Consider the following 6405-nt stretch of genomic DNA (forward strand, 5'->3'; position numbering starts at 1 on the left):
GAACAGGTAAGAAAAAGATCTAGAGGAAGACCAGAAAGAAAAATGATGATAAGACGTCATCAAAGAGTAGATGAGTACAATCTGGACACGGAAAACAGATGATAAAACAGAGTGGGGGTCGTTGTTGGAGGTCTACATCCAGCAGTGAATGATCAACGCTTAGAATGAAAGCACCCTTAAATGTATCAAACCTTATCAAATAAGAATTTGATGAAACTTTCTGCTGTGTGCACTGGGTATTGAATGCTAAACCTGCATGAAAAGCTCATATATGGGCAATCTTGTCACATTTGTTGTGGACTCGTCTCTCTCAATGTCCACCGATGTTTGTATTGTGACACGTTGACTCTTCATCTTGCTGGCAAAAGGATTGAGTTTGATTTCTGAGTGTTAATGTTTGTTGCATTATTTCTGCATTCCAGTGCGATACTGTGTCCTGAGAGTTGTTTATCTTCCGTTGATTTTTGTCACGTGCATGCAGTTCTGTTTGGCACTTTGTGGAGGGGTCAAAGAGGCCCGTCTCGTAACTGATCTAACCCATGTCAATGGGGATTTATAGTACTTACAATCGCCCGCCCTGCGATTCTGATAGTACAAACGAATTTCAGAGAACTATGTTACGTTTTTTGCCTTTTCCACTTCGCGTATAGACTTCGTGATCCCATTTGCTTCGCTTTCTCCACCAAGAAAATATGTGATTCTTCATGGTGAAATCAGGCGCTTGTTAAAATAATAAAATTGAACAAATTGGTATTTTCACCCGGTTTGGCAAGTTCTATTGAATTTTTTTGTTCTCAGCACCTTTAATGTCCATTAAAAAATTCATTTCTGTAGAGATTTTACTGAGAAGGGTTTTTAAAGGGCACGAATAATGTAAATATTTAGTTTCTAAATGGATGCCACCAAACTTTGTGGTCATTTTCACGCTAATTTTACCTCTAAATCCAAGCGAGCCCAACCTCCTTCAATTGCAAATATCTTGACTTTTGTTCATGGGCATCTTTTTTCTTTGAACGATAGACACATGAACAAGCTCTAAGTGGTACCAGTAACTCCACGTGTCCAAAAATTGACGAGCGCCTAATTCCACTGTGTCGAGACTCATATTACGTGCTCCACAGCATTCTGAGTTGCCAGGTCAGCAGGCAGACAAACTGGTAAGTTTTTCTCTTTTTGTGATCATTGCCACCGCGGGTTCCAGCATCCTCCCTTGTTTCGTAAGGTTGCCTTTTTCAGTTTTTCAGTGCATTTTCACCAATATTCCCTTGTTAGCATGTCGTTACTGGGATGTTGAATGTTCACCAATTTGAGACGGAGCGATATCCTCCTCCACGGGGGAAATTGGCCATGAATACTTGCCAAATGAGCCTAGACCAAGGCCAAGTACGGCTCGTTGGAAGGTGCCTTTTTGTCTGTTTTGCTTCTTCCCAGCTTTAAATGACCGCCATTATATATATTGACCTTCACTGACTTACTCTCAAACCCAGTGCTAGTTACAGTGTCAGATACAAGGTCAAGTACAGTGTCCATGGGATTGTTCGTGATCCTTCCCTGTTTCGGAACTGTTGGACTCGCTGTGATTTTCACTGAGGCTCAGTGGTACCAGAGATAGATAGCAGAGAACAATGTCTTTTTTAATCCCTTGCCGTGAGAACAATCCTTCTTGGCATTCTACATTTAGCTTCACCCTCATTTTTCTTTGTCCTGTGGAGTGTTACCTTGGCCATCATATTTAGTAAATACTAGGGTATTTTACTTTTATCAGCCGCTTATATCCTTTTGGGTGCCGCGGGAAGAAAGAGACGTCTCTCTGCCACCAGCCGGAGAACTTGGGTCAGGGGGATGCCATGAGTTGTTAGTGTTTCCCTGACTCCATCTATCCAGGTCTTTCTCGGTCGTCCTCTAGCCTTTTTGTCATTGAATATTTTATGTAAGCACGTTGTGCTGGATGGTGTGTTGGTAATCGCATGAGATGTCCGAACCATTTGATTGTTTGGTGTTGGATGTGACGATGGCATCATTTGTGCCCACCATTTCTCTGACTACTAAATTTCTAATTTTGTCTCGCCTGGTCTTGTTTACTTCTTTTCTAGGACATCGTATTTCACATGTTGTAATTCTTTCCTCCAATGTCTTGTTCGTGGTCCATGCTTGGTATTGATAGGTGAATGATAGGTGAATGTTGGGATGAATATGGTGTGGATCATTTTGAGTTTTGTTGTCGTGGGGACGTTAGGATGTTTTAGTAGTGGAGCAAGCTGGTAACTAACATTATTGGCCTTTTGTACTCGTGTTTCAATTTCTCTGTTCAGTCGTCCATCCTCTGCGAATATATTTCCGAGATTCTTAAATTCTTGTACCTGTCTGAGACTGTTGTTGTTGATGTGTATCTTGAGTGGTCCTGGATTTCTGCTTACTTTCATTGTCTCTGCTTTGTTGATGTTGATCTTCATGTCGTAGTTGTTACGCTTTTTGTTTAATCTGGTGTTGTGGTGTTGTGTTGGAGACTGTGTTCATCTTTGTGTGCCAGGCTTTGATCGTCAACGAAAAGTAATCCATTTAGGGCGTCTGGTTCTGTGTTGGCCTCTTTTGTAATTCTATCCATTTATTATTGTACGATAAATAGTTGTGATGATAGGACACAACCTTGTCTTACTCCGGGTGTTATCTCGAACCATTCTGTGAGTCCCTCTGATGTTCTTACTGTACTTATACTGTTCTAAAAAATAGCACGGATGTTATCTAGAGGTTGGCCTTTTACAGTGTAGTTTTCAAGTTCTTTCCACAGTTTGTTTCTGTTCACTCTGTCATAAGCTTTCTCCTGGTCGACAAATACTACGTTTAATTCCCTGTTGTGTTCTATTGCCCTTTCGCACAACTCTGAGGTAAATGTTGAAAAGTAAAAACTTCCGTCAACAATATGAGCACTTGTTTGGGGTAGTATTCACATAACCATGCATCAGGTGTGTAGTGGTAGCTTCATTTTTGTTATTGTTTCGTCATCTCTGCAGCTATATTCGGGCACGGTTTGTAGTGTCGAGGTCAGGGTCTTTTACGTTACATGCAAGAGACTTGAGTTCGATTACCGAGTAATGGAATTAGTTCTGAAGTATTTCAGTCTGTTGTATCTCACCCAGCCTAGGTGGACCCTGGCTGGCAGGGTCAAATCAATCGGCGTCTGGCAGGGTCAAAGCAGCCGGCCTCATACAATCGTACACAATTTCATCGATTAGGGCGTAAACCGTCTCAATTACAATGCAATCTTTCGTGCCAGTATGTCGATCGAGAATCCGGCCTTGTATAAACAGACGCCTCTCTGTCAGCACTTTCACAGTCTATGGGCCGTTTTAAAAAACTGACCAAGTAGGGCTGTATAACTCTGATAACACCAAAGTGGATATTTGGTCTCCCCTCCCCCCCCCCCCCCCCCCGCTCTCCCTCCGACGTGCTAGTAGGAATCCCAGGTATGAACGAAAGCAGCACAAATATTCCAGGTAAGAAGAAAGGGAGGAGAAAGCGGACGGAAAGGACGTTGCTTTGAGCTGAGCCTCCCTGCTTGATGCTATCTCTGCCTTTGTTTGAAATCTGATGTTGGGAAGAGGACAAACAACCCGACACTTGCTAATGGATTGCCTGTAAGTTTAAGAGCTAAGCACTTTGTTAATAAACGCTCTGGAATGTTCAACAATGTGATGGCAGACTATTTCGAATGGAGTATCAAATGTTATTTTTCTGTGTTAGAATCTCAGTTAATCTTACATGCTACCCCTGGGATTCCCTGTTTGCTACTTTAAAAGCTCGAAATCCCTTAAAAGGGGATCAAGTATTGAGATGGTTTAAAAACATGTTTACAACTGACGTCAAGGCAAGTGTGTTTGGATTTTTTAAAAATCAGTGAGACGGGTTTTGCCGTGGCGGTCATAGAAATGTGTCTTCAAGCAAAATGCTTGACATAAGATAGAATGGTGAACATTGTAAAAAATATTATTTTGATTTTAATGAAGGAGTTAGACAAGGCTGTATCCTCTCGCCCCATCTTTATATATATATGCACACAAAGCAGATCATGAGAGAATCAGACAGAGATGGCGTGGGTGTCAAACTTTGAGTCGTAATCATCTCTCATCTAAGATATGCCGATGATACTTCTCTTCCAGCCGACAGCACCACGAGCATGATCGACTCTGCTGACGTTTTTGGGTTCGAGTCCGAACTAGATTTAAACATCTTTGCGCCACTCCTGGGAAACTTTTCACCGAGCCGGTGTCACGACAAAGAACCATTATACTCTGTCTTGAAATGACCTCACGTTTGTTCTGTAGGTAGTTATTTCTCGTCCATTAAAAAGTCAAGGCGGTTTCCATGTTGTACTGAGGGCGGAAAGATCATCCAGGCTACACCGTAGAGATAGGAAAGGGAAAGTGTGCGTGTGCTACTGTTTTAAAATATCTCCTCGGAATTTTCTGTCGAAAAATACTGATACCTTCATCTGTTGCCAGGATGCATCGTTTCCAGGTTTAATAGCTGTGGACTTTAGTTTTAGATTTCTTTTCAGTAACTTCCACAGTGTCAGCTTATTCCTTGCAAAATGTGGGCAGATTTTTAACTCGCTCTATATATGAAATATGTATAATAACCCCCCACTCTTTTTCGAAATAGGCGACTAGAAAAATGAAGAAGAAGAAGAAGAAGAAGAAAAAGAAGAAGAAAAAGAAGAAGAAGAAAAAGAAGAAGAAGAAGAAGAAGAAGAAGAAGAAGAAGAAGAAGAAGAAGAAGAAGAAGAAGAAGAAGAAGAAGAAGAAGAAGAAGAAAGCGACAAACATCAGACTGTAAATAATTCATAGAAAGAAGAACAAACCGACAAAACAAAGCAAACAGCAACAAAATAAAAACCCAACCCAACCCCACATACACCGCCTCCCAAACCCCCCCCCCCCCGCCCCAAAAGAATAAAAAACAACCAAACAACTAAAAACAACTACCCAATCCCCCCCCCCCCCCCCACCAAAAAACCCCCCAACCTCCTAACAAACCAGAGCTTATACCGGTTCTAGGGTGATCCATACACGGTCTGCAAACCCAGAGCCTGCTATCTTGTTGAGTTGCCTTTTAATTCTGACTAAAGGTGGGTGGTTGATGGGTGTTCTGGTGTAGTTTGCTCCTCCTTTCCTATAAAACATCAGTCGTCCGTGCCTCTTATTCTTTTTTCTGGTAACTCCTCTAAGCTTCGGCGCTTAAATGACCATATTGTGTTATAAAGCTTAAATCTCTGATTCAAGTTAGCTCAGTAGAGCTGACAGTCATCAGTTGGGTTATTGTACGTTTTACTTTACCATCGACATTGTATGCACAGGCCTCTGGGATGTTGCGGTCAGGCTTTTTGCCGTCGCTCACAGAAGATGTGAGTTCAATTCCCGTTCGGGGAGAATTTTTATGGAGTATCTCGGTCTTTCAGCTGGGACGTTATGTCCATCTCTGCCTGGGTTGGCTCTGACTGGCAGGGGCGAAACCCGCCTCCTGAATGATCTAAATTGTGTCGATGGGTGTGTAAAAACACCTACATTAAAAAAAAAAAAAAAAACGAATGCAAGCGATGCTTGTTTCCATTGACACACACATATATATAATAATTATAATAATATTATAGTATAGGCTATTTAGGGGTGTGCTGCTTTATAGTGGCGAAAAGACCAATTCACTGGGTTTTGTTTTCTGGGTTGTAAAAAAAAAAAAAAGAAATTGGAGAAGATCGAAGGCTTGAGTAAGTAAACTAACTGTAATAACTAGATTGTTGTCTCGGCTCAGGCTAATACCAGATTGCTGGACAACATTTAGAGGTTTGTGTGCTTGTAATAAGGGATCTTAGCTTTATATGCGAGTTATGAAAACCAGCTGGGTTGCAGCTCATGCCTTTATTATCAGGCTTCTTAGAACGTTAGTGGCTTTCTCGCCAACAACTCTGCACGCTACTTTCAGATATTTACTTATCTCCATCTCACATCTATCTCCTTATCGCCCTCTCCCTCCCCCTCGCCCCCCCCCCTCGCCCACCCCTTTCTCTCTCTCTCTCTCTCTCTCTCTCTCTCTCTCTCTCTCTCTCTCTCTCTGTGTTTGTCTGTCTCCATCCCCCCCCCCCTCCCTCTCTTTCTCCCCAATTTCACCCCTCCCTCCTCCTCACCTCACTCTCAGTGTACTACTCATGAATCCTGTACGCCCGTGTGATCTTGTTTTCCACCTTGTTGAATTGCCTGACTAGTTTTTTTTATTTTCCTTTTCAACCCACCCCCCCCCCCTTTCCGCCCCCGAAATGCTGATAGTTGTCAGACGCTGGCTCCATTTTGGCTGTTCGGCTTTCCCAAGAGCCCTGAATCCAACCGCTTTTATTAGGTGCAGTGTTATGCCTTG

This window comes from Aplysia californica, unplaced genomic scaffold (assembly GCF_000002075.1).
Source record: "Aplysia californica isolate F4 #8 unplaced genomic scaffold, AplCal3.0 scaffold00927, whole genome shotgun sequence".
Classification (NCBI taxonomy): Eukaryota; Metazoa; Mollusca; class Gastropoda; order Aplysiida; family Aplysiidae; genus Aplysia; species Aplysia californica.